At 37.1% G+C, this 20,014-nt stretch overlaps 1 protein-coding gene across 5 annotated transcripts in view; it reads right to left on the reverse strand.

Annotated features, from left to right (window-relative positions):
- IRF2 (interferon regulatory factor 2) overlaps positions 1-20,014 on the reverse strand; it is a 130,687-nt gene that overhangs the window by 59,731 nt on the left and 50,942 nt on the right. The gene's annotated exons all lie outside the window — the stretch shown is intronic.

Consider the following 20,014-nt stretch of genomic DNA (forward strand, 5'->3'; position numbering starts at 1 on the left):
CCTTCGTCATTTCTTCCCCTCTCTTTTCCTTTTGCTCCAGGAACAGTAGTCAAATCAACTTGACCATTGCTACTGGAAAAGGCATGGTAACCTTTTGACTTACAGATCCACTTATAAGCCCTGTGTCTCCCCAGACCAATACTCCCTTTCTTCTCTATCATATAGATGATAGAGAAGAAAGATAGATAGATAGATAGATAGATAGATAGATAGATAGATAGATAGATAGATAGATAGATGGAGGAGTGGGAGAGAGCTCGATAGAGACAAATGTATAGGAAACAAAGCAGAGACAGAGATCAATTTATCAATATACATAAAATATATCAATATCTATAGGTAGATCTATCACAAAACTCTATCTCTATATAGATATATTAGCATATATCAATCTTTATTTTATCTCTCTCTCTATACACACACACACACACACACATACACACATATGTACATACACACATTTCAGAGACAGATAGACAGAATTTTCTCTATCAGAATGTAAATACTTTGAGGTCAAGGAAATGTCTCCATTTTGTATTTGTATCCCCAGCACTTAACATGCTGCCTGGAACATAGTAGGTCCTATACAAATGCTATTTTCCTTGTATATCCTCAATAAAAACTATGTTGACTTTTCAAGTTCTCTAGTATTCTGTCACCCTTTTGGCTTTAATCAAACATCCTCTGTCTGTTCCTCTCTCTTTTTCGTCCTATTTCAACTCTACAAATTATTTTATACCTAGAAATTCCCCTCAGTCAGTCAACACAATTCTTCTCTCCTTCAAAGTTCTCTTTTAAAATTCCTTCCTAAGAAGTCTTTCCTGATTTACCTTCAACAACTAGTAGGTTTTTTAAGTTACAAGTATGTTCCTGATTTCTGGGCAGTCTCATCACTCATCCTGTCTTTGCACAGGGTAAAAATGAGCGGGTTGTAACACATTACGGGCAAAAAAATACCCAAAGAGTAGTGATGTATAAACAAAGTCATCAGGGAATTGTATAAACAGGAAAAAAGATGGATCATCCCCACATAGAGAGTGTGGAATGAAGTGGATAGCCACCCACATGCTCAATTAGTATCCACACAAAGTACCAGGAATGAAAGGAATGTGCTTGGGCACATTAAGTGGACCCCCTATTGCAGATTTACTGGAAGACATGGAAAAGATCCTCGCAGGATGAATAGACAGTGGATGAATTATAATCTGCACCAGTGGGTGAAATTTCCACATTGATGAGATCATGAATTAAGTGGGTATTTGAGTATTAACATCTAACCCAAGAAGTAAAGGCAAAGATTATGCCTGACTTGCTTTTCAACATCCAAGGTAAATAAGACTAACGTATTTCAGGTGATTTTTTTTCCCTTTCCCTTACAAAAATTAACCCACTCCTCATTGGTAGTCTTGCCTTGGGGTTAACCTAAATTGAGTGATAAGTAAAGGAGAACAAAGCCACCTAAAGCACTCACTACCTGGTCCCATACTAGAACATACTTCATATCTCATGCAGCCATCCACCCAGTCATCAATAAGCATCCTGTAACTCCTTGAACCGAAGTACCCTTCCCTGGACACTGCTCCCTCACAATTGTTTCCTCCATTGGAATGTAAGTTACTTTAGAGAAGAAATTGATGTCTTTAATTACTATATTCTTTCTGTCTGGTGCATAGCAGGGTAGATATTTAATATATGCTTTTTCATTCATTCATTCCTCTTAATCATTCCATTTTCCAAGTCTAGATCATCAAGAGTTGGGCTCAGACCAAGATGTGTAGCATCTGACAACCTGGATTCCCAATAGCTACCACTTTTTCAAGGACACACGCTTCCCTTCTTACAAAGGATCTCAACACATACTAAGCTTAAAAATCTAACATGAAGCTATTTAAAAGGTTGTTAAACCAATTAAAGATATAGAAAAGATTATCCCTCACATGCTAGATTATCCCTCACATGGCTCAAACTAATTTTTTTAGTATTATCTCTCATTACTCCAAAACCAACCACTTCAGACCAACAGGTATACTCAAAATCCCCCTAAACTGCCTTGTGTTGGCCCACAGTCATGCCTTCCCTTCACCTCCCATTTGAAATGACCCTCTTCTCCTCTCAGCCTGGCTAATACCCATGCTTCAATATCCAGCTCAGGATTGACCTCTTACACATGGAATGTTCCCACACCAATCCAGCCCTACTTCTTAAGCCTGAGAGCATTGACCTGGCCCATTAGCACCATAAATTTAGCAACTGGTCCTGAATTAACCTATGAAATTACCTTGTAAAATTCTTTGTTATTCTTCATTATAGTGCTATCTAACTCTTATTTAACTTATTACTATTTTAGCATTAGTAATATAGCAATTGTAACATGAGTAAATAATAGTATTATTACTGAACATATGTATTTTTTTTATCCCATCTCCCCAAGTAGAGAAGAAATGCTCCTTAAGAACAAGATTTTGATAATTTTTTTTGCATTCCTTAGAAGCATTCTAGCCCTGTTATCACTAGCCAACCTTTGCATTCTAGGGCAATGTCTTGAACACACTAAACAGGAGACGTAGTGTCACATGTGAAGAAAAAGAAAAAGGCCAGTTTGGATTGCAACATGTGAGAGGGAGAGAAATGTCCAATGAGACTGGGAAAAACAGATGGGACCAGGTTGCACAGAGCTTTCAAAGCTAAACAGGGTTTGAGTATGGGAGTCATAGGACCAGATCTATGCTTAAGGTGAAGAGCCAACTCTTTGTCAGAAAATTTTTGAGAAGTAGAGGAGAGAATGGGACATTATGTCAACATTCTGAGAGGAAGAGAATGAGAGAAGAAGGCACTCATGTCAAATGACCTCAATTTTCTCAGGTAAATAGGAGTAAAACAGGAGGGGGAAGGGGTAAAAGTCTTAAGGATGAAAATGTATACTTCATAGCAACACTATCTAGACAATTTCATTTGTTACTTAGGTCTAATTTTATTTAATTATGAAATTTTTATTATTCCGTACTTGAGAGACATCAACAAATGCAGACAAAGAACAGAAAAATGGAACTGGATAGGAAAATGCAAGTCTCCTACATCTACCTAGATTTATATATACATATAAATATGTATGTGTATATATATATATATATATATATATATATATATATATATATATATATATGCATATATATATGTATGTATATGTGTGTGTGTGTGTATGCATGTATGTACATAATTTATATAATAAATTCAACTTTCTAGTTCCAAAACCATCCCTCTTGTCTGTATTTCACTCTAAAAATATTTTGTTACCTTCAGGCATTTAAAAAATGCTTCATTGCCACTCTAATGTTGCTTCTTGCTTTTTCTAGCCTTGTTATCACTAGCCCACCTTTGTCTTCCCTAACAGTCCCTCCCTTGTGATCAACAAGCACCCAAGTATAAACAAACCCACACCTTGACCATGCCTAGCAATGGATGTCTCATGCTACTGAGCTTCATGTTAAGGAGTCTTTGAGTAAGAATATGAACTCTTTAAGGGACTCTCTTTTGCCTCCTTCTGAATTTCTAGAATAGTTCTAGACATATGTTATCTCCTATGTCTCTCACAGACCTGAGAATTAAGTGAATAAAAGTGATGATGATGCTATAGAGATAAGCTTACAGTTGATTTAATTTGAAATGTCAAATGAAGTTTAATGTGTTGGAAAATAAGGTTGGTGTAATAGAAAGATCTGGAGCCAAAAGGACTGCATTCAAATTCTGGCTCTCCCACTTATTCGCTGTGTGACCTCAAGTAAATCATTTTATAGCCCTGTATGTCTCTGTTTCCTCCTACTTAAAATGAGAGATGGGACTAAATGACCTTTTAGGTTTCTTCCAATTCTAAATCCAATGTTTTACCTTCTAAAAAACAAGATAGCATTACTAACTCTAGCCATCCTGAGTAATGCTGTTTGCTGATTCACCCACACTGTTTCCTGTGCATAAATAGCATTTTCTGACCAAATGAACTTACGGCATCAGATCTAATGTCTCTATTTTACCATGCAATCTGGCAAGCTGAAATTAGACATCAAGTTCTGTCTTTTTCTGTAAAGTCCCTCATGAATCCCTTACCTTTTATTGTCATTGCTATTGTCTTAATTCAGGCCCATATTATCTCATGCATAAACATTGTAATAGCCTCCTACCATTCTTATCTCTTTCCCATTTTTCTTCTATGTGAGTGACAAGTTAATCTTCCTAAATCAATGTTATGATCACATCATTGCCCTGTTTAGAAATCTTTTAATAGTTACCCACAAAACCTCTTTGGCTGAATGAATAAATTAAAATGTATTTTTAAGTGTTGATTATATGCCAAGCACTGGGGGCATCAGAGAATGGAAACTGGCCCCTCCCTTCAAGAAGAGCACACTCTAACTGAAGGAGTCAGTATGTAAAAGAGAGTTCAGCTACAAAATACCTAGAAGACCGAAGGGTTTTGTGTCAGAGCAGATGACAAAGTCTAGGCGGTTTTTCAGTTACGTCAATAGGTCAGATGACAGTGCCCCAGAATCTTCAGGGCATAAAAAAAGGCAGATGTTAAGGTTTAGAGGACATTAGGATGCAGTAGCAGAAGTGGTAAAGCCTGGTGGTCCTCCATGCCATCAGAATAAAGATGGTGCCTCTAATCTCACTTTCCTCTTTCTATCTACAGTTCTACTTGGTTTCAACATCAGGAAAGAAAGCGTCCCTTCCAGGATAAGCTGATATCACCTAAAATGTCCTCATCTTGCTGTTTAACTCAGCCTTGGAACCTCAATACCTTCCAGAAGTTGCCTCTCTCTTCTGATTGGAAGGTTTGAGGTGGAGCATTAAACTCCTTTCCTTTAGAGAGGGCAGGGATGGGACTGTCTCTCCTAACTCTCAGTTGCTTCCTGCTACCTCATGGTGTTCCTTCCCTCCACCCCCTTTCCAGCTTATAGCTCTACTCACCATCTTTGGAACTCCTAGAACAGGAAAATTGATTTCTCTGGCAATCATTCCCCTATAGCCTGATAGAATGTGAACTCTTTGAGATGAGACACCATCTATCCCCAGGGTCCAGTGTACCTGGCAAATAGTAGCTGATTAATAAATGCAGTTTTTCCCCCATCCATTCATTTGTTCTTTCATTAATTTATTCTTTTTGCTTTTACAGGGCACAATTGACAAAAAATAAAGAACTAAGCTCTCTTCCTTTCATGCTGCTTATGACATCGCTCTCTGAGCTTCAAATTCCACATAATAGTAGTACATTTTGGTACCCAGTAATTTGACCAACAGAAAGTTTAGCCTTTGATTTTTCCACAGCTGACCAGTCAGAAATCAGAAAGTCAGATTTCAAATTCAAAAATATGTGTTCCTTAGGAAGATATTTTCTAACATTGCCCACTGTCAAGGTTTTAAAATTGTTCTAGATGAAAGAAAGAAGAAAAGGACTCATGTACACAAAAAGTATTTATAGCAGCACTTTTGATAGTAGCCCAAAAAGTGCTGGGGAATGGCTCAACAAATTAAGGGATAAGAATGTAATGAACTGTAACTATGCCATATAAAAAGAAATAGGAAGATCTCTTGAACTGATGCATTGTGAAGTGAGCAGAACAATTTATGCAATGATAATATTGTGAGGGAAAACTTTTAAAAATGTAGAACTCTGAACAAAGCAATGATGAGGCATGAGTCCAGAGGACAAAAGATGAAACCAGCAATCGCCGCAGAAGCGATGGATTTAAAATGCATTGAGACATGCATTTTTTGATATGAGGAGATGTGTTTTGCAGCACTATGCATATTTTTGGGAACATTTTTTTAAATTGCTCAATAGGGGGAGGACTATGGGAAGAAGAGAAAATGTTTGTAATGTTAATATAAAAAATGAAAGCATGGAGGCAGAGCCGCAATGGTGGAATAAAGGTAGAGACTCACTTGAGCTCTCCCCCAAACCCCTCTAAATACCTTCAAATAATGACTCTAAACAAATTCTAGAGCAGCAGAATCCACAAAAAGACAGATTGAAACAATTTCCCAAGACAATTTAAAAGGTTGGCAAGAAAGGTCTTGTGCAGACCCCATCAGAGCAGACGAGGCCCCAGTAAATCAGTAGCAGCAGTGGAGGTTTGCAGACCTCTCAGCCCACAGATAGGAAGGGTATTGGACAATGGGTCAAAGGAGATTTATAGGAGTCCCTTTACTGTCACCTGGGGCAGGACTCTGTTGCATTGCCTGTTCTTGGATCTGGGTCACAGTCCTGGGTCTCAGTCCCAGTACGAGAAGGAGCACTAACATAGCAGAGCTTGCAGCCGCAGAGGAACAAAGACTCTGATCACAGTTCCTGGGTTGAAAAGAGTGCTTGTGGTTGCTCACAAATCATTGCACAGTACAGGAAAGTAGTAAACACACCTCTCTCTAGATCATACCATTTTGTAAGAGCCAAAAATGTACAGTTGCCCAGAATTACCTCTGAAAACAGCTGCGGAAGCTTGGGACACTACCCCCTCCACTTGGAAAGCATGGAGTTAAAAGTCAAGAAATAAGAAATTTTCCAAATAAGCAAATGGCAGAAAAAAATTTCTGACTATAGAAAGTTACTATGGTGACAAGGAATATAGAAACATGGACTCAGAAGAAGACAACAAAGTCAAAATTTCTGCATCCAAAGCCTAAAGGAAAAATATGAATTAGTCTCAGAGCATGGAAGAGCTCAAAGGGGACTTTAAAAATCAAATAAGACAGATAAGGGGAAAATTGGGAACAGAAATAAGTGATGCAAGAAAATAATGAAAAAGGAGTCAATAGCTTGGCAAAGGAGGCACAAAATATATTGTAGAAAATAATACTTTAAAAAGAAGAAATGGCCAAATGGAAAAAAGATATGCAAAAATTCACTTTTGAGTGAAAAATAGAACTGGCCAAATAGAAAAGGTGGTACAAAAACTCATCAAAGAAAATAATTCCTTAAAAGTTAAAATTGGGCAAGTGGAAGCTAATGACTTTATAAGACATTAAGAAACAATGAAACAATACCAAAAGAATGAAAAAATAAAAGAAAATGTTAAATATCTCACTGGAAAAACAGCTGACCTGGAAAATATATTCAGAAGAGACAATTTAATAATTATGGGACTATGTGAATGTCAAAATAAAATAAAGAGCTTAGACATCAGCTTTCAAGAAATTATCAAGGAAAACTGCCCCAGTATTCTAGAAACAGAGGGTAAAATAGAAACTGAAAGAATCCGCCATTCACCTCTTGAAAGAGATCTCAAAATGAAAAATGCCAGGAATATTAGAGCCAAACTCCAGACCTCCCAGATCAAGGAGAAAATATTGCAAACAGCCAAAAAGAAACAATTCAAATATTGTGGAGCTATGGTCAGCATAACAAAAGATTTAGCAACTTCCACATCAAAGAACTGGAGGGCTTGAAATGTGATATCCCAGAGGGCAAAAGAGCTAAGACTACAATCAAGAATCACCTACACAGCAAAACTGAGTAGAATCCTTCAGGGGAAAATGGACATTTAATGAAATTGAGGACTTTCAAGCATTCCTGAGGAAATACTGAATAGAAAAATTTGACTTTCAAATACAAGATAGAAATGGAAATCACAAGGGATTTGATAAAGTTAAATGCCTTATATTCTAACATGAGAAGATGATATTTATAACTCCTAAAAAACTTTCTTGCTATTAGGGCAGTCAGGAGTATACATAGATAGAAAGCAGAGGTGTGAGTTAAATGTGATGTTATGATTATCTAAAAATAAAATTAAGGAAGAAGAAAGAAGAATGCATTGGGAGAAGGTGAAAAGAAGAGGTAAAATGGGATAAATTATCTGACAAAAAAAACAAGTCTGAAAGAGATTTTACAGTGAAGGGGAAAATGGGGAAAGCAAGGAGGGGAGCATATGAACCTTATTCTCAATAGAATTGGCTCAAAGAGGGAATAGTATACACACTTAGATGGGTATAAACATTTACCTTACCACAAAAGAAATTAGGAAGGGAAGGAGATAAGAGAAGGAGGAGTAGAGCTGATAGTAGGGAGGGCAGTTTGGAGGAGGTAAAAGTCAGAAGCAAAACACTTTCAAGAATAGATAAGTAAAAGGAGACACTAGGATAAATGGGGAAAACAGGCTGGAGAAAAACACATAGTTGACAATCATTACTATGAAAAAATTTTTTACAAGGAGTTTCTCTGATAAAGACTTCATTTCTTAAACATATAGAAAACTGGATCAAATTTAAAGAGATAAGGGTCATTCCTCAAATGATAAATGGTCAAAGGATATGAACAGGCTGTTTCCAGGCAAAGTAATCAAAACTATCTACAGTCATATTTTAAAATGCTCTAAATCACTATTGATGAGAGAAATTAAAATTAAAACAACTCTGAGCTACTGTCAGATTGACTAATATGACAAAAAAGGAAAATGACAAATGTTAGAGGGGATGTGGGAAAACTAAAACACTAAGGTACTATGGGTGATAATTCAACCATTCTGGAGAACAGTTTGGTACTATGCTCAAGGGCTATAAAACCACTCATACCTTTTGACCAAGCCTGTATCCGAAAGAGACAAGAAACAAAAAAGAAAAGGACCTATTTGCACAAAAATATTTATAGCAGCTGTTTCGGTGGTGGCAAAGAATTGGAAACTGAGAGAATGTCCATCAGTTGGGGAATGGTCAAACAACAGTATATGATTGTGATGGAATACTACTGTGCTTTAAGAAATGGTCAGCAGGATGCTCTCAGAAAAACCTGGAAAGACTTACACAAACTGATGCAAAGTGAAACGAGCAGAACCAGGAGAATACTGTGCATGGTAACAGCAATATTGCATGATGAAATAACTTAGCTATTCTCATAATGTAGTGATCTAAGACAATTCTGCATGACTTATGATGAAAGGTGCTGTCTATCTCCAGAGAAAGAACTGGTAGAGCCTGAATGCAAAGCAAAGATACTTTTTTAAACTTTATTTTTCTTCTTTGTTGTTTTTTTATGTCTTTTTCTTTCACAGAATGACTTACACAGAAATATCAAATTACTTGCTTACTTGACTTCTCAATGGGTGGGGGGGCAGGGAAAGAATTTGAACTCAAAATTTGGGGGGAAAAGGATATTAAAATTGTTTTTACATGTAATAGAGAAAAATAAAACATTAAATAAGATTTTTTAAATGAGAGTATTCTTAGGCATGCAGCATGTATCTGTGTTACGTGACATTTTTCACATCAAATAATACCACAAACTTGTTGTGGCTAGGAAATTAAAGTTATTTCCCTGAAGTGTCTTTAAAAAATACTTTTTAAAAGAAAAGTACTGAAAAGATAAGTTTTGGAGTGTCTTAACATTAACACTGTCTGAACTTTTACCCAAAAATGCCGTTAGAAGAGCTCACAAATGAAAGATAACATTGATCTCTCATCTATTTGAAAAGGACAAACATTTCTTAAAGTCCTCATTACACATTGGCTTATATGTTTCAGAGGTGGCTTTTCCTCCATCGCCTGACTGCACCTTGCTTCAGAATACAAAGCCAACTCTCTACCTTAGAGATCAGCTTAAATATTAACAGAAAACACCAGCACAAGCAGAAAACAATCCGCTTGTGAAAATCGACTTTACTTAATTAAAATTTGTACACAATTTCAAACTACACCTACACCATGCCATGAAGTTAACTGTGTCTATGTCTTTCAAAACAAAACAAAAAAAATATTGTTTATTTAAGCAAGATAATTGGTTTCAAGGCATCAGTGTGTATCTAGAAATGTCCAGAGCAGTTTTGATTCTTTGAATTCAAGTCCTATAAAAAGACCTATCTGTCTGTCTATCTGTCTGTTTGTCTGTCTCTCTCTCTCACATACACACACACACACACACACACACACACACACACACCATCACCAAACAGGGAGAGATGGGAGTTGTCTAGAGTTGAAGCATTCCAGTTTGTCATCCCCACTGGGTCCCAAGTATGAGCACATTATTTCGGAGGATCTAAATTCAAATCCAATGCTTATTACTTATGTGACTTTGGACATGTCACTTAACCCTTGGAGTCTCAGTTTCTTCATCTGTAAAATGAAGGAATTGAACAAGATAGCCTCTGAGGTCTCTCCTTGTTTTAGCTCTATTATCTAACAGTACACTACGCAAACCAAAAGTCACAAACAAGTATGTTAAGCCTTTGAACAGGGTGGTAAAGCCCACCATTGGACTGCTGTGACAAAGGTAGATGGCTTCCACAAACTTTTTCAGGAGGTACATGAAGATACAAGCAAAGGTGTAGGAATCCATTGGTAATGGAAGACTAAACTTGGGTATAGGTTTTGTACTTGCTGAAAGTACACACAAGCATCTGCAAAAATAGTTGTCCTGCACTTGCTATGGGATCAATTACTGCCAAAATGTATGATTCAGATTTAGTAGCTCCAAGATTGTAGGGAGGAGGTCCTGTTAGGGTAAATGATCCTTGAGGCATTTAAGTTCAGGTTTTATAGCAGTGTATCTGTCTGTCAATGGGGATGTCCCAGAACATAGTCAACCCTCAACTTTCACAGGGATACCATTCCTAGAAAACAGTGGAGGCAAAAGTGAAAAACACAAATGTTGGTACATTGAGCTTATGAGAGATAGGGAGTTAGGTTCCTTTGACCACCAAAAACTGTAATCTTTCACTAGAGACTGCTGAAAACATACTTTTCTGCATATGATTCTTTACAACAAAAGCATTAATTCTGATAATATGTACTTTTTCTCACACAGTGACCATGCAATAACCCATAAAATTTTCATTTTACAAAAATTCATTTTATGGAGAACAGGCAATGTGGCACCGAACAGGGGAGAGCAGAGGCAGAAATGCCCAAAGAACCCCAAGCTAAAAAAGGAAAAGGGGTGACACCTGCCATCTCAAATCTCCTTCTCTGCTCTGTGTCCCCATGAAAAGTATACACCTCAAGGTGAGTCCCTGCCCCTGAGCAAGCTCTGAACTCCTGCTGGGGCAGCATGCTGTTAGATGGGGAGACGTTTGCTTGGCCCCAAAAGCACTGGAGAGAAGGTGGGGGTGGAGCTATCATCTCATTTACCCACAAACTTAATCACTTTTCATCGTGCACTTGAAACCTTACTTTAGCACTTTCAGCAGCAGATTCACAAACACTTTTACAAATACTTTCCTCTTTTTTGCAATAGAGCATCGAGACTATCATTTTTTTTTTTTTGCTATACATACCTGTGAATGTGCTCTGTTACCAATACGAAAGTGAAAATGAGGTTACTAATAAAACCACACAAATGCTTGAATTCACAAAAATTAAATGGATGAATGTTGAAGGCTGGTTGTAAATGGTAGCCAAGTGGAAACAAATGGAAAATGGTACCGTGTCTGAAAGACTTCACACTGACTGAACCACCAGGAACAGGAAGGCCCACCATGAGGACAACAGTGAGGGGAAAGACCCCCTGAGATGGTCCTACCATGCTTCAAGTAGAATTTGGACTGTAAGGAGCCCCTTTTTCCAGGTCATGGTTATATATTTTCTGCATCAGTCCACTTGTTGGAAAAGAATGTACAGGGCTGGTGAGGAGAAAGGTGTGAGCAGGCCATGATGAGAGCAGTACCATGTTGATGATGCATGTTCTGGTCTCCAACATGAATGTTTTGCAGCTCCAGAAGCATGAAGGAAAGGGCTGAGATGAAACAGTTTTTCATATCATCAAATGCCCTTCACTTGCATCTACTGGTAAGCTTTTGGGTCCTTCGTCTTGTTCTTCAGATGTTTTAGTCACATGCAATTCTCCATGACCCCATTTGGAGTTTTCTTGGCAAAAATACTGAAGTGGTCTTGCTATTTCCTTCTCCAGCTCATTTCACAGATGAGGAAACTGAAGCAAACAGTGTGAAAGTGACTTGCTCAAGGTCACAGAGTTAGTAAGTGTGTGAGAATGAGTTTGAATTCAGGAAAATGAGTCTTTAGCAGATCCATAAAAAGACACTATCAAGATGAAAAACCTGGGAATAAAAAACAGTAATACCCTATAAACCCCATCTTTTATGGGGACAAGGATCACCCAGTGCAGCACAATCTCCACCATCTATACAAATTGATGTGCCAGTCATTTTATTTCAAACAAGTTTTGCTTTTTTTTAACCTATGAAAGTTAAAAAAGAGACAGTTGGTGAGTGAGATCATTTACTTCTGCCTGAGTCCCTGAACTGAGTTTTAAAAGAGAAGAAGGTAGTAATTTGACATAACTTATGACTGATTAAACCAGAAAAGTCATTTTTAGACTAGAATGTAACTAGCAAAATCCAACATTAATGTACTTTAATATTAACTACATAAGTCAATATTTAATGTGCCAAAAATGTACTAAAATGCTTAAATATTCTCAAACATACTTGTTGGTCTAAAATGAATGGAAATATTTTGAAGGATAAATATTAAAAACCATTGCAATTTAGATTGGATTGAGATGAAGGAGAAAAGATCTTGTTTTGTTTTTCCCAGATCTCACATTAATTAATTTCACAACTTTGAGTAAGTTCTCTTTGCCTTCTCTGCCATTCCTCACTGTACAATGAGAGGATTTAATTTGATGATGCAATTACTTTTTTTTTTTTAACACAGCAGACAAATAAACACACAAACAAACCACTAAGTATAAAAGCTGAAAATAAGTAAACCAAGACAAGAGGGATAGAGACATAACCCCTTGGGAGGATTGTGAACTTTTAATAGTGAGCTGGTAAAACCAATGTTCTACATTATATTTAAGATGTTTTGCTTCTAATTGTCTTCATTAGTGCTGCTACCATCAGAGTGTGTATTACTTCTCTGGATGTGTTTTATTTAATTTTGTACCACTTCATATGTCTTCACATATTTTTTAAAAATTCTTTGTATTCCTTATGGCACAATAATTTTCCACTGCATCCACATACCACAAGTGTCCTATGGAATCTAAAGATCAACACTTTGCCCTCAGCTTTCAACACTTTCATATATGATTTCCTAAAATGTAGCTTTCAAATCCTCCTTCATATTTTTCTGATAGGCCAGTAATTTTGAATTTACATTGCCTAGCCTTGTTTTGTAGCTCCATTACTTTCATTTTCAGAGATCATAAATTGACTTCCACTTGTTTTTGGTTTTTTTAAGTTTCATTAAATTCTTTTTGGATTCATTCTGTTTTGTTGTTTTTTTTGTCTTCTAAGTGGGCTCTCACATTTGGAGTTTCTTCCTCAACAGCATTTTCGTTGATCATATGTCAGTTTCTCTTGTTGTGTTCATTAATCATTCTGAAGATTCCGGTTTTACTTCTGTATTATATTGTTGTTTTTTTATCGCTCTGTCCTCACAGAAACTTCCTCTTTGCCTTCAACTCCATGATACTTATTCATTTATTTGTCATTTTTTTTCCTACTTGTTTTAGTCACTTTTTAGTTTTCCACCAAGATTTCTTTTTTTCCTTTCCTTTGTTGTTGTTCTTAACTTTAGGGGAAATATTTCTATCTTGAGATGATGAAGGTGAGTTGGGTTTAGAGATAACTATTCACTACGCATCTTATCAGTCACTCCTGTCCCCAATTCAATTTAATTAAACAAATATTAAATGCCTGCTTCATACAGAGCATCATGCTGGCAAGGTACACAGGAGATACAAAGTTAAATAAGAAAAGATTCTGGTGGAGCTTACAACATAATGGCTTGGGGTGGGGGGTACAAAAGTGGTTAATTTGGCAGATCTGTGATCTCTTCAATATGGATACTCCTTACACTGATACTGATGGAATCTCTAGCATATCTTTTTATCACATGTAATTTATACCCATTTCTTCCCATAGATCATCACCAGTGTGTTGAATGGAGGCCTTATTCTGATTGTTTTAGTATCTCAGGTACCAACGTACACACCATGTTGTCTGTTCAATCATTGCCTCTCATTTGTGCTATGTGACTGGTCTTGGTCTCTCTCCTTTTCTAGCTAAACATGTTTCTCACCAATGTCACCTCTTGGATATGGTACTTTATCACATAAAATGATATACACAAATGACCACAAAACAAATCATAAGAAAAGCATAAGTAAGATATTACAGTGAGAAAAGAAAGAAGAGAGAGGAGAGACAGATTATTCTTAATAGGAGGGGTAGGAATCAGAAAAATTTTCATGATGAAAATATCACCTGAGCTAGACTTTGAAGGAAAGCTTGGATTTCCCCAGACTAATATGAGAAGTATACTCCAAATATGGGAAATTACATAAACAAAGGTACAGGGATGGCAGAAAATTGGTTCTGTGTAGGGAATGGCAAAACATCCAGTTTGGCTTGAAAGTAGATGGAAGACAGCAGAGCAAAATAAGTTTGACTAGAAAAGTAGGCTTCTAGTTTTTGGAAGACATCAAATATCAGAGGAAATATTCTGGGATTCTACTTGGTAAACCATAGGGAGTCAATGAAAGGTCTGGGGCAGAGGAATGACATGGTAAGTTTGGCATGGGTGTGGGTATGAATTTGAGGGGGGAGAGAATGGAAATATGAAGATTGGTCAGTAGGACATTGCAATAGTCTGGAATAGTTGCAGTGCAAATAAAAAGAAAGTATGGATATAAGTGATAGAGCAAAGGTAGAAGAGGCAGGAGTTAGAAATTGACTGTACACATCAGTCCCGAAGTAAGTTTAAGGTAACAGCAAGGATTTGCAAATGGGTGACCAGTGCTGCCATCTTGTCTCTCTATAATAGTTTAAGATATTTGAGAGTAGATTTAAGATATTTGTCAAATTTTGTGAATTCCATCATGTTTAATGCAGTCCCATGAACTTGATATTTCTTCTTGTCATCACCCACCGCATCAGGATTTTATTGCTCAACATCGTGGTTTTAAAGGTGGGCCATATCCCCAAGAAGCCACTGCTGTCATCAAAAAGCAGGTGACCAATCTCTCTTATATCTCTGTGACCTTATGACAGAGAAAGAGATGACAAAGGATCCCCGTAGCCTTAAAGAGGAAATCAGCATGCTGACCTGGCAGAGTCTTGTTTACTCTCTAATAATAATGCTTATTCAGGTTTATTTCAGTTATTTCAGTTTCCAGGTGTTGCATTCAGCCAAACAACTTATGGTTCATTATTTCTTCCAACAAACAACAAATAATACAGATCTCAATGTCCTCTAGGATGAGGTTCATCAAAGAGCACTAGCTTCACAGAAGTCAATCTGGCAAAAATGTTTAGATATCAGTAGATTAAAATTTACATAATAATGAATTACCAGTAACTCCTGGTTACGTACTACTTTACAGTTTACAAGATGTTTTCCTCATAACAACTTCATGAGATAAGAAATGTAGGCACTGCGACATCCATTTTACAGATGAGGAAACTGAGGTTCAGAGAGATTAAATGACTTGGCCAGAGTCACATAGTTAATACTTGACAGAGGGAAGATTTGAACTCAGGTCTCCTGACCCTGAGCCCAGTGGTAGTTCTACTTCATTGTGCTGTCTCTCCATTTTTTCAATAGTGGTTGATGATCTCTCCTAGATGAATTTCAATAATAAACTCAGAAGTGACACACAGACTTTCTTAGCATCATAGTCCTGAGAATGTGATTGTATAAACTCTTTCCCCCTCTTTTTCTGTCTCTCCCTCTCCCTCTTTCTCTCTCTTCCAATCTCTCTCTTGCTTCCCCTCTTCCTTCCCCTCTTCCTCTTTCTCTCCCTCTCTCTCTGTCTCCTTGCCCCCATCTAATACACCACGCTGCCTCGTTTGTTTCAAGGGGTGGTCAAAACTAACTCAGCTACATACAAGTGCTCCACCAGGACTAAATCACTGTCTATGCCTTTCAGGAAAGAGCTATATAACTTGGAGGAGGTCCAGCAGCAGCAACTTAAGAAAGCTGGGTGTAGGACCAATTGATGCGTGATAGGAGGGGAAAAGCTTCTTTATCAGCAAGAATAAGGGACTGGAAAGAGAATTTTTCCCCCTGGTATAGTGGAGGAAATATCCTCCTACACAGAAGAAAAGCTCATTCTCCTGGAAAATATTAGATAGGAAAATCAGAGTTGTACGTGATTTATCAGGGGATAAGGAGGAACTAAGCTCAATCTAAGCAAGCATACTTAACTTTGGAAAGTTCTCAACTCTTTCTGCCACGTTTAACAAATTACTCTCCCATCAATTTATAACTAAACCAGACACTGTAGTTTTTTTCAACACAAACAGCAATATACAAACAGGCGAGTTTGAGGACTGGTGCGTGAGTGCGCACACACACACACACACACACACACACACACACACATCTTCTAAGTGAAACCCCTGTCAAATATCTAGGCAAGTAGATCTGAGTTTTATTTCCATGTAGGTACGGAGTGACAGTCCATAATTCCTTTAAATCATGAATTCTGTCTCTCAGTGTGGAAACAATGGCATAGAGAGGTACAAGGAACCCTCACAAATTTTGCAGAGATAAGAGTACATTCTCTTCATGGGATAATATCAGCAATGACTTTTTTTAAAAAAATAAAAATGATTTGACTCCAACTATTCTCATCCTGGCCACTTCTCTAAGTGCTGTACTAATTAATAATTGCATGTCACATTGGGAAATTATAAAAACCGAAGATTGGGTCCCAAAAAGTATTGCATGAGCTCTTTGCTTAGGGGGATACTAAGAGAACATTCAGAAAAACAAAATCTGTAGACTGATTGACCTTGTTTTAGACATCCCGTCTCTGGAGTCTTAATAACTGCATTCTTTGGCAAGACACGACTGAAGTTTTCACCAAAGCCCCAAAAGTTGGCATTCCCAACACAGTTTCACTTTCTGTACTGCACATATTCCCCTTTCTCATAGTTAGCTCAAAGGAACAATAAACAACTCCAGCAACTTAAATACTTTTTTTTTGCATATCTTCAGCAACTGACTCCCTCTACCCCCAGTCTAGGACTGATCTGCCTTTTCCCTAAGACATCAGTAAGAAATATTTGCCCCAGAGAATGATAGCTTTGAATATTGAAAATGCTCCAGAGAAAATGAAACCATCACTAATAGAAAGTGAAAGTCCATGGAAGAACTTAGGAATGAGAATAATATAGTGGGGAAAGTACTGTTCACAAAGTCCCATCCTATCACAGATTTAGACTTGAGAAAGATCTTGGAGGTCGGTGAAAATCCTATCCCTTCATTTTATGTGTGAGACCCACAGAGGTAAAGGGCTCCTCCTGCTAACTTTCCTATTATTATTATTATTATTAATTCCTATTGTCATTACTAAACTCTTCCTGCAGGAGCATCATTCAACTAGTTTTCAATGTGTTCATAACTATGTGTTTTCTTTAACTCTTTCCTCTTCTTCACCTCTCATACATCCTGTAATTGATCAAATCTTATTGATTCCATCACCATTATATTTCTCATGTTCATTCCCTTTTCTCTATTCCCTTAGCTACCATCTTAGTACGGGACACAATTACTACTCCTCTGAACTACTTAACTTCCCAACTTTACCATCTGCTTGCTTATTGTCTCCCTTGGATATTTGTTCAGCATTTCAAATTCAACATGTCAGAAATGGAATTCTTTGTCCTTCCTCCTATAAACCTAGTCCTCGTTCCACTAGCCTTTTTTTTTTCTTTTTGCTATTGTCACCCAGAGAACCCAGGAACCCAAGAACTCATGGGCTCTTTCCCCTCTTTCAATTCCTATATGCAATAGATTGCTAAATTCTGTCTCTCCCATTCAATTCTTTCTATCCACTCAAGTCATCATCCTCTATTTCAAGTCCTCATCCTCTCTGTCCTGGACTACTGCAATAGCTTCCTCACAGAACTCTTTGCAATCTATTCTCACCAATGCATTTTCCACACAGCTGTCAAAATAATTTTCCTAAAACTCAGACCATACCATGACACTCTCAGACTCAAAAATCATAAGCAACTATTGCTTCTGAGATGAAATACAAACTTCTTAGTTCGCCATTTAAAGTTTTCCTCCATCTGGTTCTGATCTAGTTGTTTTCTGCCACAGTTCACATTACATATCCACACAAAGCAGAAATAATTAGAGTAGCAAGCACGTATGAAGCTCTCTAAGATGATCTCATCTGATCCTCACAAAGCCCCTGGGAGGTAGGTACTATTATTATCTCAATTGTACACATAAAGAAATGGATTCAGACAGAAGTTAAGTGACTTGCCCAGGATCACACAACTAGTAAGTACAACTCTTCTTCAATATTCACACATTTAACTTCAGGCAATCCCATGATTTTACCAGCAATTTCCACTTTTGTATTAATGACCATGAACATGGGCAGTAGAGGTACAATGGTGCAAGTCTGTGGAGTGGTCATACTCCAACACCCTTAAGGATCTTAAACAAAGCATGAAGCAGATGCTGTTGACATATTATTTCAAGCTGATGCATGGGGAATCTCCAAGGCCATCCACCAGCCATGACCATCAGTGGCATACGTGATGTTGAGATCTGACCAATCTGCAACCTTTCCCTTGGTTTTCAGAGGGTGGCCAAGACAGAAAGGTTTATAGCAGTACAGGATATAGTACAACAGCCCCACACCACCATCTGAAGCAATGAAAGATAAGACTGAGGTTAAAATAAATGTTATAGTTTTAAAAATTATATTTGCTGTACAGTATTTATGGCACTATAGATTCCATGTGTTATGCAGAGTGAATATTGTCTGAAATCAATGTCTTTTTAATTGAGACCTTAGCACAAAGGTCCCAGAATTCTAGGGAATTAGAGGTGAAAAAAAGTTTCACATGTTACTTGTTTTATTTTGTATACTATATTTTATGGGTTATTTCATGATTGCTGCATTAGGAAAAGTACATGTTGTCACCTTCTACTCTATATTTGCCTTGTAAAAACCTAATTATTTACATGTTGTTTCCCTCATCAGAGTATAAGTATCTTGAGAACAGAATTGTGTTTGTGCCAGCACAGTGCTTGGCGTATAGTAAGTGTTGAATAAATGATTGTTGACCGATGTGAGTATGCGGTTATGTATATGCAAATACATATATATACATACACTCATATATGTATACACACATGTATGTATATAGGATCTAACAGAACATATAAGTAATCAAATAATAAGATAGATACTCTCCCACAAACTCACCCAGCTTCTTGAATGACCCCCGTTGAAATGACACTCACTTACTACTTCTTCAGGCATGAATTCAGGCATGAACTGAACCAGATTTCCAAAGGTTTTTTCCAACACTATTACTACGAATTGTGGTATGCTAGACAAGGTAACCTTCAAGATTCCTTTTAACTTGGTGAATCCATAACTTTCCAGATAATAAAATCATTAAATTTAGAGGGGAAAAGGACTTTATGGACCAGTGACGTCAAACTCAAAAAGAAAGGGGGAGACACTATCATACGTAAGGATCCTTGTGAGTCACATAGTGACATTTTTAAAAGGTAATATCTATGTTCTATTGCATTTTTATTTATTTTATTAAATATTTCTCAATTACTATGTAATTTGGTTCACTTGGAAATCTTTGTGGGCCACATGCAATCTGTGCATGTTTGATAGCTCTGTTATGGGCTTTTAAGTGGAGTCCACCCATTCATTTTACACATGAGGAAACAGGACAGGAGAGTGTGAGTTATCTGTGGTCACATGACTAAATAAAATGGACCTAATGTGCAAATGATAAGATATTAGCCTCCCAACCTTACTTTGTGATTTTTCTCACTTGTGAAGCTAGCTTTATATTAATGTCATATGTATCATTTAGCATCCCCTAGGGCAAGGATGAAAATAGCTCCATCAACAAATCTATGAATCATTAAATATTAACTCTGTGGCTGTGAATATTAGGTACTCTAAGAACATAAAAGAAAAGCACATTTCAGATGCAGCTGAAAGAATATTTGATAAAGATACTGTAGGTTTTCAGTCAAATCATTTAAACTCAGGATCACAGATTTA

Source organism: Notamacropus eugenii, chromosome 7 (assembly GCF_028372415.1).
Source record: "Notamacropus eugenii isolate mMacEug1 chromosome 7, mMacEug1.pri_v2, whole genome shotgun sequence".
In the NCBI taxonomy this organism is placed as follows: Eukaryota; Metazoa; Chordata; class Mammalia; order Diprotodontia; family Macropodidae; genus Notamacropus; species Notamacropus eugenii.